The sequence below is a fragment of the Tachypleus tridentatus genome, chromosome 10 (genome assembly GCF_004210375.1).
Source record: "Tachypleus tridentatus isolate NWPU-2018 chromosome 10, ASM421037v1, whole genome shotgun sequence".
Taxonomy (NCBI): Eukaryota; Metazoa; Arthropoda; class Merostomata; order Xiphosura; family Limulidae; genus Tachypleus; species Tachypleus tridentatus.
Window position 1 is genome coordinate 83,536,326 of NC_134834.1, and position 17,545 is coordinate 83,553,870.

The 17,545-nt window shown below is 35.3% G+C and overlaps 1 protein-coding gene across 2 annotated transcripts in view; it reads right to left on the reverse strand.

Moving 5' to 3' along the window:
- Positions 1-13,818, reverse strand: part of LOC143229740 (phospholipid-transporting ATPase ABCA3-like) — a 120,309-nt gene extending 106,491 nt beyond the window's left edge. Inside the window, exon 1 of one of the 2 annotated variants that reach the window (XM_076462489.1) lies at positions 13,697-13,723. The gene's annotated coding sequence lies outside the window, so the exon portion shown is untranslated. Of the gene's footprint in view, positions 1-13,696 lie in introns of both variants that reach the window. The other variant, XM_076462488.1, reaches the window with a different exon arrangement.
- Between the last annotated feature and the right edge of the window lie 3,727 nt (positions 13,819-17,545).

Genomic DNA, 17,545 nt, shown 5'->3' on the forward strand with positions numbered 1-17,545 from the left:
CGCACTCTCTCCTGGTTGGCATCTACTCGCATAAACCACACCTACACCTTGCACAAACATACGGAATATGTCATATAAATTATGCATTTATGGTAAATATTAAATTAACCATTCAGACTGCTACATTTAGTTTGATTTTATAGACATAATTATGACGTATAATTGAAATTCACTTTGTTACGAGTCATAAATACCCAGTACAATGATTGTTGAAGTGTCGAGTATTAGTTACCATAGTCGACAAGTATAAACAAATAAAACCCAGTCTGTGGTATCAATAAGTTATAAACACCAAACAGGTTTCGAAATGCTTAAAATTGCACGTGAAATAATACAGACCATATTTGTTGTCATGACTTAGGCTTACCATTCTTCCACTGGAGGTATGATCGATTCGTAACCGGCCTGGGCGCTATCATTATCACTCACAGTTCCGCTACTCTCTCTCATGGAACTGTCCTCATCACTAGGACTTGTCAGATCTGTGTCAAAAGTAACTGTTCTAGGTTCGTTCAGAGTAGGTTTGAATAGATATGGCGCTACTCGACACTGTTCAGAACACAAAGTCAAAACAGACTCCGCCTCTGTTTCTCGTATGCACTGGCCATGTCTATTTACATTCAACGCGCTGGCGTTGGCGGTTTGTTTGGTTACTATTACGTCCCAGTACTTTTCCTAGCAGCAAACGTAAAACCTAAAACGTTCGGATTGCCGCTCGGAAAGGGCTCTTTCTGCACCAAGTTCTATGTTTCATTTATTAACACATATTTTTTATAAAAAATGTGAACCGACAAAATTAATCAGTATGAGTAGTTCTTTTGACTGCAAAGTTTTCTTTTTTTGTAAAATTCACCTTTAAGAACACATAAAGATGTTCCTTAACAGTTAATTATCATTACAAGTTAAGTTTCAGTACAGTATTATTATTTACTTATTTTAGGAAATAATAGAGGAACAAAGAAAGCTAAAATGATCGAAATAAACTTTTTGACCACGTGTTATGTGAAACTTGTACATATCCATAACAACAGATAAAGGCCCGGTATGGCTAGGTGGGTTAAGGCGTTCGACTCGTAATCTGAGGGTCGCGGGTTCGAATCCCCGTCGCACCACACATGCTCGCCCCTTTTAGCCGTGGGGCGTTATAATGTGACGGTCAATCCCATTATTCGTTGGTAAAAGAATAGTCCAACAGTTGGTAGTGGGTGGTGATGACTAGCTGCCTTCTCTCTAGCCTTACACTGCTAAATTAGAGAAGCTAGCGCAGATAGCCCTCGAGTAGCTTTGCGCGAAATTAAAAAAACAAACAAATAACAGATAAATTCAGAAAAAATACTGTAATAATATATACACACATATACAAGTTACAAGACCTAAAACAGTACTTTATGGAAAATTAAGATTTTGCATTTGACATTTATACAATGAAATGATAACCATTCAGAACAGGCTATGCAGGTTTAGCACGAAAAACACATGTTAGTAACTAGTAAAACTTATTTAACAACAATTTCGTGTGAGGACTACATACGATCAAATTTCTATAATGAATCGATGTAGTTTTGCGCGGGTATTCACTTGCTAACGATAAAGTGAAAGCTCCATTCACTAGTTCCAAAAGAGCTAAAAATAAAATTTATTTTGCTTTATTCTTCCATATGCTATTTTTCCTTTAAAACAAAAACATACACACACACACACGTTAGAATAGGGTACATTTCCAGATTTAAATAAAACATTTGATGCTATTGTCAATGTAATGCTATTGAGAAATAGCTATAGAATGCAAAATACAACTAATGATTATTACAAAATTAGCCACAAGCTGAAAGCAGTCCGTTTGTTGAGTTTTAATTACAAATGTGCACACATTTAACACTTCCAAACAAAATTTCGGCATCTCAGTCTGGTAGAACATATCATTTCTTGTTCATGGTACCAGCTTATTAAGTCTCATTGTGTAATCTAAGTTTACGGACTTACAGCAATAAAAATCGGAGCTTGATTCACCTGCAGTAGACAAGCAGATAACAACTGTGATTTTGCTCTAAAAAAAAACTCTCAAAAAGCAGTTACAAACAGTTGTATCCTTTGTTATTGTTAGTCTTTTGATATAAATATAAAATTAGTAAACCAACAATTTGTGAAAATGTGTGTTCATATTTTTTGTGCGCGTCCCAGAGACTCGTGTTAAAAATGCGTCTTTATTACAAAAACAAATAATCTATTAGTCTAGTCTAGTCTAGAACCAGGAGGGTCAGGTACACTCGATCTCTTCCTCCTTCCATAACTTTGTTGGAGTGGCCAGATTAATATATATTTCGATTTAAATACAGAATGGCTGGAGTGATATCATAAATTTAGTCTGGTCCTTTTCATGACAATGTCCATTTATATTGTTCTTGAATTTTTTAAAATTATTATTATTTAATAAGTCTAGAACGTAGGTGGCCTCTTTTATTTTATCTATATTCTAATACTACTATTATTATTTTAAATGATTTTGTCTTAATGATCTAATGTATAGATTTAACGGGGAAAGATGTTTAGGTCTCTCTTCATCATATATGCAATATCTGTCTAGTTTGCGTAGCAAATCATTTTTTCGCCAATTTTTATCAAAATATTTTATTGTACTCTGTAGAAGTCTATCTGGTATTGTTTGTGTATTTGAGTAATTATGCATGAACTTCGATGAAGTGGTTTTTAGGTACTCTGTTAGCTGATGTAATTGGTATATTCTGTAATGTTTGGAGTTTTGTTTGTATTTGTTTTACACTTACGTTGATCCATGCAGGAGCGGCATAGTCTATTACAGGTCTAATGTATGACTTGTATATTTTAATGATGTTTTCTGGTGTTGTTCCGTAGTTTTTACCAGTTAGACTCCTAGCATAGTTTATTATTCGCCAAATATTACTTTTTATGTTATTTACATGTTTTATCCATGTAAGTTTCGAATCATATGTTAATCCTAAAAATTTTGCACATGTAGCAGTCTGGAGGCGTTCCCCATTCATATAGATTTGTGGTTGAACTTTTTGATATTTCGTAGATTTTGAAAATATTACTAGTTGCGTCTTCGCTGTATTTATTTTGATTCTATATTTTTGACAATATTCACATAATCTATTTAGTTGTGGTTGTAAGTTGGCGGCTGCTATTTCTGGTGTAGGGGCACTTTTCCAAATTGCTACATCATCAGCGAACTGAGACGATCCATGGTTTGGATCTTTTAGTGGCATATTACTTACATACATGATGAAGAGAATAGGGCTAACCACCCCTCCTTGAGGGACTCCAGCTTCTGAAGTGAAGAACTACGAGAAATTTCCCTCTACGTTTACTCTACATTTTCTGTTTTCCAAAAAGTTTGATAACCAGCGAATAATTCCACGCGGTAGTCCCATTTCCTACATACGGAACCGAAGACCATTGTGCCATACAGTGTCGAATGCTTTCTCGATATCGAGGAAGCAGGCAACAGTGCATTCTTTATTATTAAAGCTGTTTATTATTGTTTCAGTTAACCTAATTAAGTGATCTGTAGTTTGTCTATATTTTCTAAATCCGTTTTGTTCTTCTGGTAATTTTGTATTGATCTTCAAAAATGTGGAGAGTCTATTGCTTATTATTCTTTCGAGAATTTTGCCTACGCAGCTGGTCAGGCTGATCGATCGATAATTGTTTGGTTTATTGGCTGGAATAATCTATTAGGTGCCTAGAAGATGCGTCGTACGAAAATGCCGCAGCGCGGATCACGTTGATGTTTTGCGCCTGCGTATTGTAAGTTATAGTAGTACGTTTTCCCTGTTTGAACAAAACATACAAGAGTGGCTATTTATCATGGTTCAAAACGCTGAAGTATATCTTCGCTGTTCATAGTTAAGTATAATATTATTAGAAAGACAATACTTTCAGCATATAGGAATGCCAAGAAATTTAAACTAAAGACGAAAACAATATTTTCATTACATAATTATTATCACTAAATTAATGTTTGTCATATGTGCTAATTAGGAATAGCAAATAATCTTTCTACGCGGCTATAAAATACTACTTTTAACAAATAGCTTGTAAACCGTAAGCGTTCTTACGCCCCCAATACCTACATTAGTACAAACTCGATCTTTGGGAGTATAGAGGGCTGTATCATTCGACTAACTGTTGCAATCAAGTGATGATGACTTTGACACAGGATTTATGAAGGCTTTAAATAGATTGTAGGTCTCACATTTTTACATACTTTGACCATCTGCTGCTAAGTTTGTTTGTTTATTATTAAACATAAAACTACTCAGTATGCTATCTATGCTGTACCCATCGCACATATCAAAATTTAATTTTAGCGTAATAACTTGAGCACCTCAGACTTGCTGCTAAATTTCCGTTGGGCTGCAAATTTGTAACAAATACTGATACGATTAACCAGGAAACATTCTTGTAAGCAAACATTGTATCAGTAGGAATTGACAGACAAACATAATATTTTACTTTTTAAAAAAATCAGGCCAAACTTGGTACTAACATAAATTTATTATGTATTTTATAAGAAATACTGTAAGTCTATAGATAATAATCTTTAAGACGTACATTATATAATCAGACTGACTGTGTAGTAAAACATGTCTATGCACTTTATTTAAAACAACCTGCCAAAGAAATTATAATTATAGCAAAACTAGCAAGTGCCGTCAATACTTAATGGCGCATAGATGTTTCACGTGCATGACAGAGGTGGAATGGGCACTTTTTTGGGTAACCTTGTCATTTCATTACGAGTTGTGGTCCACACCATCCCACTAGCACTGACAGTCATGTAAGACTCATACATTTCTTATGAGGGGGACCCATGTACCCGGCTGATCTGATTAGCTCTCTCTAGGTTTATAACGCTAAAAAAAGAAGAGGTTTCGATACCCGTGATGGCCACAGCACAGATCGTTAATTGTGTAAGCTTTGTGTTAGAGCAGAAAGAGAGAGATAGAGAGTTTCAAGCAAGCCAACCCGCACAAGAGTAAGATGAGGTTCAGAACTCTACAGTGGCATCGGATTATGTGCTTGATGGTACGTCAAAAATCATTTTAAATCAGTTAACATATTCAAGGAGTGAACTTTTACAAAATTCTTAGTACCATCACTTGGAATGGTCCTCTGTTGGAACAGCAGCAAGACTATGAATTTACAACTCTAAAAACAGGGGTTCGGTTTCTTGTATTGGACATAGCAGATAACTCAATGTAATGTAACTTTGATCTCAAACAAACACTTGAAATGAGTTTGACTTTATTCATAATGGTAATGCCATAGAAACAAGGCCAAACAAGAATAAGTCCTAACTGTATAAAACAATCGTTTTGGTAGCTAACCTTTTTCTAAGATAGATTATTAGTGCAAGATGACGACACTCCTCCATCAGGTTTACAAAAATATCACAACTACAAGCATAAGACTTGCACGAAACGAAGAACAACTGTCAGAATGCACTCGAATAAAGATGTCTAAGAGATATGGATGCGCGAAATTAGTATTTATTTCAAATGCAATACTCACAGCAACTTAATCTCAACAATATCAAATAATTTACATGTGACGAGATTGTTAACATATATAATAATTTCAATGAATCAACTCACAAAAGCTTAAACCATATAATTTGTGAATCTACACTACAACAATAACATACTTTTATTATTACTGTATTCATAAACTTTGACATTGTTTGAAAGTCACAAAAATGAACCATTGAAACACATTTTAACAATGAAGTTGGAGAAAAGACGATCTTTACTCTCCAGGTAATAGTGGCTTTCCTATAAGAAAACACACACACACACACATTAATATCTGAAGGGTAAAAATCTTTTTTCTTCTAATTTAAGGCCTGGTATGACCAGGTGGGTTAAGACGTTCCATTAGTAATCTGAGGGTCGCGGGTTCGAATCCCAGGCGCATCAAACATGCTCGCCCTTTCAGCCATCGGGGTGTTATAATGTGATGGTTAATCCCACTATTCGTTATTAAAAGAGTAGCCCAAGAGTTGGCAGTGGGTAGTGATGACTAGCCGCCTTCCCTCTTGTCTTACGCTGCTAAATTAGGGACGCTAGCGTAGATAGCCCTCGTAGAGCTTTGCGCGAAATTAAAACACAAAACAAATACACCTCGTTTGCCATAAGTGTTTGAGCTCAAATTTAGATATCGAACCTTCCAAATACTCTGAAAAATTGCTCTGAAACTTCTTTTATTAATGAATGCTTACACAATGGTGTAATATTGCGGTATATCTGATGACTTATGATTCTAAAAAGCGGGTTTCGATACTCGTGATGGGCAGAGCACAGATAGCCCATTATGTATCTTTGTGGTTAATTTCACAACAACAACCCGTACAATATCATGAACCAAAATATGGATGTTCATCAAGAAATGTATGCAACATCATCTATCTCGTTTTAGAATTTAAGTCCAGTTTAAATGTCTCTATTCTCCTGTTTCCGTATAACATTAGTTTTTCTTTGGTTTTTTTTTTTCATGTGCTTGCGATACAATGGTGAAAAAAAAATCCGTACATATCTCAAAGTACACAGTGTAGTTTGTGGAAGAGTGTGTGTTTGTGTTTTTTTACAGCAAAGCCACATCGGGCTATATTCTGAGTCCACCGAGGGGGATCGAACCCCTGATTTTGGCGTCGTAACTCCGTAGACTTACGGCTATACTGACGAGGGACTTATAGAAGTGTCAAAACATAAAAGTACATGTGGTTTTCCTGTAAAATATTGTATTTAGAAAAATGTTACTTCTATTATGTTCTGTTTCTCCAAAATAAAAATGTACAGGACCTGGACGCAGGAAGTGAAATGTTAAACACAATTTTATATTTCTCTTTCTAGTAAAATAAATGTATTGAATGTAACTTTCCCAATACGTAGCTTTTCGTTTGTTAAGTTATATTATTTGCACGGGTGAACACTGGTGATCATCTGGACACTCTACCCTTTTTTGTTCATAGAGTTGTCACTGAAAACCACATCGCATTACAATTACACAGTATTTAATAAGACGGCAGATGTTTAGACATAATAATAGCGTTTCTCCTTGCAGATTATTACCAATGATTTAGTGCTAAATTTTGTGGTGCTTGGGCCTTGCGAAATTTGCCAAACGTGCGACGCCATCACCCCAGTCAACATTTCATATTCAGATCTATTTTTGTCAGTCTGTTTTAAATAAAGAAAAATATATGAAGCGGTTTTAATAACAATCTGCAAACAAAATTAGCAACGTTTATAACGCCTTGCACGCATCCTGGTTGACAATAATAAAAATTATATTTTAGCTCTCTGACAATTTATCTTGGGTGAATTGTTGCTCTCTGTTTATTGTTCCACTTTATCGCCAAGATAAAGACAGACTGGTAGAATGTGTGCTAAGAGGTCCTACCAGTGGAAACAAGAAATTACAAGTAACCAGAATGTTATGTGACACTCGGAGAGTTTGGTTTATTAAAGATATTTGAATTCGGGTGTAAACTGAAGAATTCATTTTTTTCATACGTACTTTTAGTTTTGGGACAAACTCCTATTTTAGGTGATGAAGCGAAACAGTTATTGTTTTTTTTAATACTACACCTCTCATTATTAATTTTTGTTTGTCTTGTATGGCTAACCTCTACAGCTTCTGTTGTGATGTTTATGTACAGGTATAGTGTAAATGCACTAATTTTCCATAATTAAAAATAATCGGTCGACAGATTAAGATGGGGCTCAACAGAAAATGTGTAACATAATAAATCTGAATTATTCAACTTTGACTGAGTTAAAAGCAAAATAGAAAGAAACAAAATGGATGCTATGTAAGATATAGAGAAAACTAAAACAGTTTTATTCAATACGTAAATTTTATCAACACAAAGTAAGGGCCCCACAATGACACAGCGGTATGTCTCTAGACTTACAACGCTAAAAACCAGGTTTCAATATCTGTGGTGAATAGAGTACAGATAGACCATTATATAGCTTTGTGATTAACTTAAAATAAACAGACAGATCCTTAACTGGACTGTTAACTTTAAACTAGCGTAAGAACTTGATAAGACTTACTAAGAAATACTACTCCTAAGATGCTTTATGATATAAATAAAGAGAGAGTTTTGTATCACATATATAATTCTATAATGACACTCCTCTCAGGACGCATGCGCTACGTAGGATATCCAAGACTTTTTAGTGTAATAGTTGTTATTTAATGATTATTTAGCTTTCATGACAACAGTGTTAAAAGTAATTATTTTAAAAGCGAAAGGTAACAAATTTCGATACGCAATTTGGTAAGAGTCGTACAATGTGTACTGGATGTGTGTGTGTAGTTCAATTGTTGCAAACTGTTGACGTCATCTTTCTCGAATTCTCTTGAGTATTGTTACATCATATCAGCTCCTAGTTTGTAAGAAATTCTAGGCTTCAGTTAGAAAATGTATAAATACAGGCGACCATGTAAGGTCCAGTTAAAACAAAAGTTAGAATATGGGAAGTTAATTAGCACGTGTGTGGTTAACCTTACATAAGTGATATAAGTTTCACAGTTTAACAGTGATAAGGGTGTTATAAAATAACCGAACCTGCCTATGTGAATTTTGACGAAAAGGAGACAATTATTTAAAGTTAAGGATACAACTGTGATAACCCACTGGATAACGTAAGTGAATTACTCACTGATACTATTGTGATAAGAGTAGAGAAAAATAATCCATCTTGCCAATTGGGTTCTAAAGTAATTAAATCAGCTTGTGTGTTTTTTAACAAGAAACGGCGTGATAATTAAACACTTTTTATAATGAAAGAAGCAAAAACATACGAACACTCAACTTCTCAATTCAAATATTGAGCTTAAGTTGAAATCTTTATTAAAAATAATAAACAAATCCACGTTTCCCGGTAGTGTTGATATATGTAGTAAATTATACAGTTCTGGAGAAATAATCTAGCGTAAATTTGTTTGTTTGTTTTGGAATTTCGCACAAAGCTACTCGAGGGCTATCAAGTTGTGAATTTCGTTTTTTACGTTATTAGAAATACTATGCGTTTTGTTTAAATCGCATTCGACAAAAATGCTGTAATATATTTACCAACCGTGAAAGTTTGAAATTCATCACAATACAAACACACATTTAAATAGTGATTTCTTTCTATTTACAAGTTTCAATTTTCCACACGGCTGCGAAATATACATGGCATTGCTCGCTCACTAGCCTACTAGTAGATGGCGCACAAAACTTCTTGCTTGGACATTACATGTTCATCTAGTTCGGTTCGAATGTCTGTCGGTGTTTGGGTAAGAAAAGTTCATACCCTGGAGGGTCAAGTTTTCTATGACCTCTTCCTCCTCCCCGTACTTATGTTCTTGACGGATTGGTATTTATAATTGTAGAACTGAATATTATTTTGATCCTTTTCAGGGAAATGTCCATGTATTGTGGCCCATATATAGTGATTATTTTATTCTATCAGCGGAATGTCAAGTTTGTTGGTGGCATTTATTTTTATTGTTTAATACATATACATATATATATGTGTGTGTGTGTGTATATATATATATATATATTTTTATTATTTTTATTATTTAATATATATATATTTTATTTATTTTTATATTTAAAATATAAGTTAACTGGGGAGAGATATTTAGGACTAGCTTCATCATGTTTGAGGTACCTGTCTAGTTCGCATTGTAATTCGTTTTTCATCCAATTCTTATTAAAGTACATTATTATACTATATAGGAGTCTATCTGGTATGGTTGGTATGTTCGAGTATTTGTGAATGAACTGAGATGATATAGTTCTTGGAACTCTGTATGTAGTTGTGAGGAGTGTGTTTTGGATTGTTTGTAGTTACTGAGCCGCATTGGTGAAATCATTTAATCAAAGCTAATTATAATAACACTTTCATTCATCTAGTTCTTTGTTTCCTTTGCTTTTGCTTTGATTTTCGCGCAAATCTACTCGAAGGTTATCTCTAGTAGTCGTCTCTAATTTAGCAGTGATAGACGAGAGCAGACGTCACGAAACTACGGCCCTTGAGGTCATTTTGTCCGGCACTCCAGCAGCTAGCCGTTTGGAAATAAAAAGTGACATTTCATCAAAAATCCGACTGTCATAACAAAATAAATCACACCGATGGTCGCTTTAAGCTGGCAAACTTACGATAAAAAGAAACAAGGCTGTCACGCGAATTTTTAACCAATATGAAAATTGCTGCTCGTTTATTCATATCGAGGCACGTATCTATGAAAGCATTAGGATTTCGAAAACAATTACAGACTTATACCCTCGTCCTATCGACTCGTCTTGTAAATTCAGCGGTCTAGGGTTACCGCTTCAGCAAGCTCATTTCTTTTAGTAGTCGGGTTATGCGCTTTTTGTAACTCGTTCTTAGGTAAGTGTCGTGACAAACGTACGTTTCAATATATTTTGTTTGTGCGTTATTGGACCAGTACAATACTTTTCTCACAGCGTTCTGTGTTTTTCATTTTCAGACCCTATTTTTTTTTCATCCATCGTTATGGCTGCTTTTAAAAGAAGAAAAGTTGGCTTTGAGTGTCGTGCTTTCAATGAAGAATGGGAGAAAAGTACTTCTTTGTGAAAACAAAAAACCAGAAAGCTACTTGTGTGATATGCACCGAAAGTGTTGCCGTTTTGAAAGAGTATAATCTTCGGTGTCACTATGAAACAAAACATCTATCAACATATTTGAAATTTTCAGGAAAGTTCCGTTCTGAGAAATTTGAATCCATGAAACGTGTTTTTCAATCTCAAAATAATCTCTTCACGAAAAAGTTTGCTGAAAATGAATCTGTCACTCGTACAAGTTACAAAATAGTGCATAGGATGGCAGAGCGAGGAAAACATTTTACTGACGGCAACTTCATCAAAGAGTGTATGATAGAAGCAGCAAATGAGCTGTGTCCTGAAAAAGCCAATTTCGTTGAAAGTATCAGCTTTTCAGCAACTTCATTTGTACGGAGAGCAGAAGAACTTGAAGAGAACATCGCATTACAGATACGCCAAAAAGCTGGAAACTTCCTATGGTATTCTCTGGCACTGGATGAGTCTACTTATCTCTCGAGTAGGTCACAACTTCTCGTGTTCATTCGTGGAGTTAATTTGGATTTTCAGATCATGGAAAAGTTGGCATCAGTTTGCAGCATGCACGGAAGAACAACTGGAGAAGACATTTTCATGGAAGTGCATAAAACTTTGCAAGACTATAACCTTCAGTGGAATCAGCTTAGAGGTGTAACAGTTGATGGAGGAAAAACATAGCTGGAGTAAAGAAGGGTCTAGTGGGGCTGATCATGAAACAGTTGGAAGATCTTCAACTCCCAAGCGCTCTATTCATACACTGCATCATACATCAGCAAGCACTCTGTGGAAAAGACTTAGATATTTTTTGCGTACTGAAACCAGTCATTTCTGCAGTGAACTCCATTTGGGGTCATGCACTTAATCATCGCCAGTTCAAGGCGTTTCTTGAAGAAATTGATTCGGATTTCTGTGACTTGCCTTAACAAACGGCGGTGAGGTGGCTCAGCTGCGGTAAAGTCTTGCCTCGTTTTTATAAGCTGAGAAGAGAAATAGATATATTTCTTATCGAGAAATACAGAGCCGATCCACTTCTGTTGGATCCAACCTGGTTGTCAAAGTTGTCATTTTTGGTTGACATCACATCCCACATGAATGAATTGAATTTATAACTTCAGGGCAAGAATAACCTTGTCTGTGATCTCTATAGAATCATTAAAGGATTTCGGGGAAAGCTGTCATTGTTTGAAGCACATTTGGAAGGAGGAAACCTCTCTCATTTTCAGTGTTTCAATGAGTTTAATGCTGGAATCACAGAAGATGTCAACCTGGGGTTTCAGAAAAAAATTATTGGTGATTTAAATAAGCAGCTTTTAGAGAGATTTTTGAATCTCGGCAGAGTCGAAAGTGACATTCTCCTTTTTCAGAATCCTTTTGATTGTGTCATTGATAACGTGCCGGTGGAACTTCAGCTGGAGGCCATCGATTTGCAAGGAAATGACCTGTTGAAAGCAAAACACAGAGAGGGGCAACTTATTGAATTTTACAGCTGCATACTTGAAGATGATTTTCCAAAGCTGAAGCAGTTAGCATCAGTGTTCGGAACAACTTATATCTGTGAACAAGCATTTTCAAAAATGAAGTATGTGAAGTCGGTACATCGATCAAGATTGACTGATGAACATTTGAAAGCAATTCTAATTATTGGATGCAGCAATTGAAAACCGAACATTGAAGATATTTTGAAAGCCAAACGCCAATTTCATAAATCTCACTAACTTTTTTGCGGCTTAGTGTAATTCAGATATGTACTCACTATGTGCGATGTGACAATTATTTTTACTGATGTCACCTTCTTTGATAATATTTTGGTAAATAAAAATGCTGGTTGTATTTCTATTTGTTTTTTATTATATGTGTGTATTCCATGCTACTCCCACATGGCTAATGTGGCATCCTAAACTTGGTGTTAAGTCTTTTACAGAGAACTTTCGTTCTAGCTTATGAGTATTGAATATAATGATCATGTGGCCCGTGCTTCTCATTCTCCAAGTAATCTGGCCCCCTGTGAAAAAGGTTTGGTGACCCCTGTTCTATCATATTATAACGCTACCGCCACGGTTGAAAGGACAAGCATATTTGATTACAGATTGCAAGTTGAGCATCCTAACTACAAGCTCATGCTAGTCATTATCCAATTTATTCTATTATTGGTTGAAATATCAAATAACAGATGGAGCTAAAGTGTGATAAGTTAATTTATAATATTCATGTCCCAACCTTCGTCTTCAGTTTATAACAGTATAAGCTTATGTAATACACCACACTTATCAAAAATATAAACTTCAGAGAAATCTTAGGTGGTTTAGTAACGTATTTTGTTGGTGCAAATTTGTAAGTTTCGACCTATCTCTGTGAGCTTTAAGTACACTTATTTTACTACATGTACGGATAATTACCTCCACTGTATTTTATGGTACTAACATGTTCTGTTGGTTAGGGTACTTAAGTTGCAATCTGCGGGTTCGATTTGTGACACTGAACATGCTGGTCCTTTTAAACATGGAAGTGTTATAATGTGACGGTCAATCTCAACATTTACTTGATAAGGAGCTGGTTATAAATTGCGGTTATGCACTAAACTACAATATGAACGTTGGACATTCACCTCATTAGAGTTACGTACTGTAGCTCCTAATTTACAGAGAATAGATATTGTGATAGGGAACAATAATACTTATAAGTGTAACACTGACAATAACAGTGTAAAATAATAAAGGGAAATGCGCTTTCATTGTGTTATTACCATCATTGTTGGAAAACAAAAGTAATATACAAATAAATAGCTATTTTAATATTTTGAGATGCAACTTATAGAAAAAAATGAAACTATTCGACTTGAAAAAGCTTGAATTTGATTTTTCCAAATAACGGAGTCTCCAGGAGAGTGGTTGATTGCTTCTTATGTTCAGAGTCAGAGGTGCAAATAGAGCGAAACAGCAACAAAAAGAAACAAAAACCTTAAAAGGATCATTATAGAAATATTTTAGGTGTTTTAATGTTGATACTGGTGTAGCTTGTTAAGCAATTAAACCACGAATTCTTATGAAATCTTACCTTTATTCCTCACGACATTCTGATCCACCCAACATCTCCAAACTAACTGATCGATACGTCTGCTGACGTTTTGTAAGAGTGTGTGGCTCGCCCTCTCAGTTTAGCAAAACTGTATACCTGGCAAATGTGAAGGTGTGTGTTTTTCTTATAGCAAGGCCACATCGGGCTATTTGTTGAGCCCACCGAGGGGAACCGTACCCCCTGATTTTAGCGTTGTAAATGTGTAGACTTACCGCTGTACTAGCGGAGGGCTGTTGTGGATAAATTATTATTAATCTTAACTGAGAGAAAATAATTTTCAACATTCTTATTACACATGTATTAAGGATTAGAGTTGCTAACGAAGTAAAAATAATATATATATTTCTCTCCTCTGAGCATAATTATAGTCCTTCATGTACAAAATCTCTTAAATACCAGTTTTGAAAAACAACAACATTACAGTTGAAAGTATCTCGAATTTTTAAATTTCTTTGTATTTTCTGTTACGTTCCTGGAAAAGGACAAGACCCATTTGGCGGTAGCTACTGTTGATTGGATGCTCTCCTTCATTTGTTTCGGATGTTCGTAGAAAGCTACACAAGCGTCATCTGAAGCGGTCGTCCCTCATTTTGCACAAATAAGACAAGAAAGCAACTAGTCCAGTGGTTCCTCACCGGGGATCCCAAACTCCCAAGAGTCCGCAAAGGTAATACTGGGGGTGTCGTGAACTATTTTCGATACTTAAATAATGCACACAGGAAACAGAATAATAACACGTAAAAAGCTGAGCATGTGCTTTAACTATCACAGTTTTTATGGCTCTCTAAGTATGCGAGTAAAGCCGTTAACAATTCAAGTAAGCTCCTCGAGGCGTTCTTGTGGTGTTCCCCGCTAGTACAGCAGTAAGTCTAAGGATTTACAGACTAAAATCAGGAGTTCGATTCTTCTCGGTGGCCTCGGCAGATAGCCCGATGTGGCTTTGCTGTAAGAAAAACACACGCGAATTCGTGGGAATTTTGTTTTCTCTCATAAATCAAAAATGTCAGTTATCTATATAACGAACAGTTAAAAAGAATATGGCAATCTATGAGTTGAAATCTAAGCTTTCTATTTGTTATAAATTTAGTTGGAATCGACCTAAGAAACATAAGACTGAAGGATATGAAATTACTGCTTCAATTAACCCATGATAGAATTATAGAGAATGTTTTAAATCAAATTTTATAGTTCTCAGGGTAAATAAATTAAAGAAGGGGCGATGACCAGAGAACAAGAATTACAATTCTCACACGAGAGGAGTTGAGATTGTTTTGATTTGTTATATAAATTTATATACCATGATAATTAAGTAGCTTAATAAATTTTGAATGCTATTCACTAAAACGTCGTGACATGCGCAGTTTGAACTGCCTGTAGTGAGTGAGAGAGTTAAGAGGGAGGTAGCGGTGAAGAGTGCTTAAGTCGATGTTATTCTTTGCAGTTAGAAAGTAGAGATGTTTCTAACAGTGCTGATTTGCTTGCATTCATACGGCATGGGTCCAATGATAAAACTAGTGGAGATTTTCTATGTCATTGCCAATATAACTGCTGTTTTTTCATTGCACACTCAGTTATATGTCTTTTATTTGATAGTGAAAAATGAGTAAACGAGTTAATTATTAATTAATAAAAGCAGTTTGTTTGGTAGACTGAATGTTTCAAAAACATGGAGTTCGTGGAGAAAAAATATAATAATAAGAGGAGTCCTTTGTTATGTAAAGGTTGGGAACCAGTAGGTTCTTAGACTACGTAGTGGGATTTGATCATCACTGTTATAACGCGATTTTGTGAGGTGTAAGTAACGTACCCAAATAGAAATATCACCCTATATTATTACGATGAATTCAGTGAGAATAAACTTTACATGGAGAATGTCGTTTCTTTCTATATTAATCACATGTTCTTTAGTTTGTCTTCAGATAGACGCTAATACGTGTATGTGTACGAAACTGTTTACTTCATCTGGTTTGTTTTTTTTTAATTTCGCGCAAAGCTACACGAGGGCTATCTGCGCTAGTCATACCTAATTTAGCAGTGTAAGGCTAGAGGGAAGACAGCTAGTTATCACCACCCACCGTCAACTGTTAGGATTGACCGTCACATTATATCGTTCCTATGTCTGAAAGGGCGAGCATTTTCGGAGCGACGGGGACTCGAACCCGCAACCCTCAGATTACGAATCGAACGTCTTAACCCACCTGGCTACTTCATCTGGTATATACCAGTGGCTACATGTGTTCTCCAGGCAACCATAGAGAGCCCAAAGTCGTTTCCATAATTTTTTCTCATCACTATATTTCGCGAAAAATAATTTCAAATTATATAATCTATTGGAAGATGTTGGATTGTTTTATCAGTTCCAGCTTTCATTTTGCAACAACAGTAGAGGAAATGTCAGAAAATGAATTCAGTTCTTTGTGCGACCATTCATTGTTTCTATCACCCAAAGCAGTTTTGTGACAAGTCCTTTATACACAACGGTAACATCCCTAGTGCAGAAAGAATGACATCTGTGATTTTTCACTCACTTCCCTGAACAGACCAAAGCTTCCTTACAAGTCTTTTGTCCTCAATAGTCACGTATTTAACATATTTTGAAATATGAAATAAATAATTTCAAGATAATCAGCAAGATATATATATAGACCAAAGAGCGACATATTATAACCATAAGAAAATATAATCATCATTTACTTGATAAATAGTTGTGGTTTAAATGTCCTGCAATGTCGCTTCTGGAATATAATCTTGACACTTTGCCTCATATAAATATGTGTGCCGTCTAAATATAGTATGGTAATATCATCATTCCATTTTCATTTTGTTACATGTAACAGTTCTCGTGCAAAAGAATATATACGACTAGATATCAATTCGTGGTGGTTGATATGTCCAAATGCTGTAAGAAAACTGATAATCTTGTCATCAAGAAACATTGATCATCCAAAACAAATGAGCCAAATGCGTTTTCTTTTTACAGATATGTCATCAGGTTGACAGTTTGTCAATTGAATCAGTTTATGAGACCTAGCAAAATCTATTCATCTTCGTCGTTTGTTTTTTAGCTGCATGCAGTTTCTCCAAAATACCAATCAATTATTTTAAAAGTGCTCTCCCCCACTGGCTCTGCGGCAAATCTTAGGCTTACGAGACTAAAATTTGGGTTTCGATACTTATGATGGGAAGAGCACAGATAGCTTCTTGTGTATTTTTGCATTTAGCAACCGAACAAAATTTATTAATTCAGTAGTGTAATTTATAACATGTAACCGTATGATATGTTCTAGTGAGCAAGTTACGATTTCAATGGATTGTTAGTCGGATGAATATAAACTAACGTAGACTTGTTCAATGGTACGTTTTTTACATGTCGTAATATTAAACACAAAATGAACAGTTTAAATACATCAAAATATAGCTACATAGTTTGACACGTTGGCTCAAACAATAGTTTTTATGACAAAGCAGCCAGCACTATGGTTAAGTACCATAATGTTTTGATATTTACCACATCCCACAATGATAAGCAAAAAACCTGATACTGAAGTTATTTAACGATGACGTTTGCATTAAGGATGGAAAAAAAAGGTATACAAAATAAAGGTAATAACTTTAAACTAAACAAGTGTTATGTGTAACTTCTGGTACCTTCTTTCGTAACGTTGTTTTCCGCGTTTAGTCGCTGTGTAGTGTTGGACAAGTGTTTTACAGGGGTGAGGGCAGGTAGCGCCGATTTCTTTTATTTTTTTTATACTAATACGTTAACCAGTTTTAGTTGCTTTTTAAACTAGAGTCGGCATGAAATTAAAGGGGAGAATGTAGTATGTT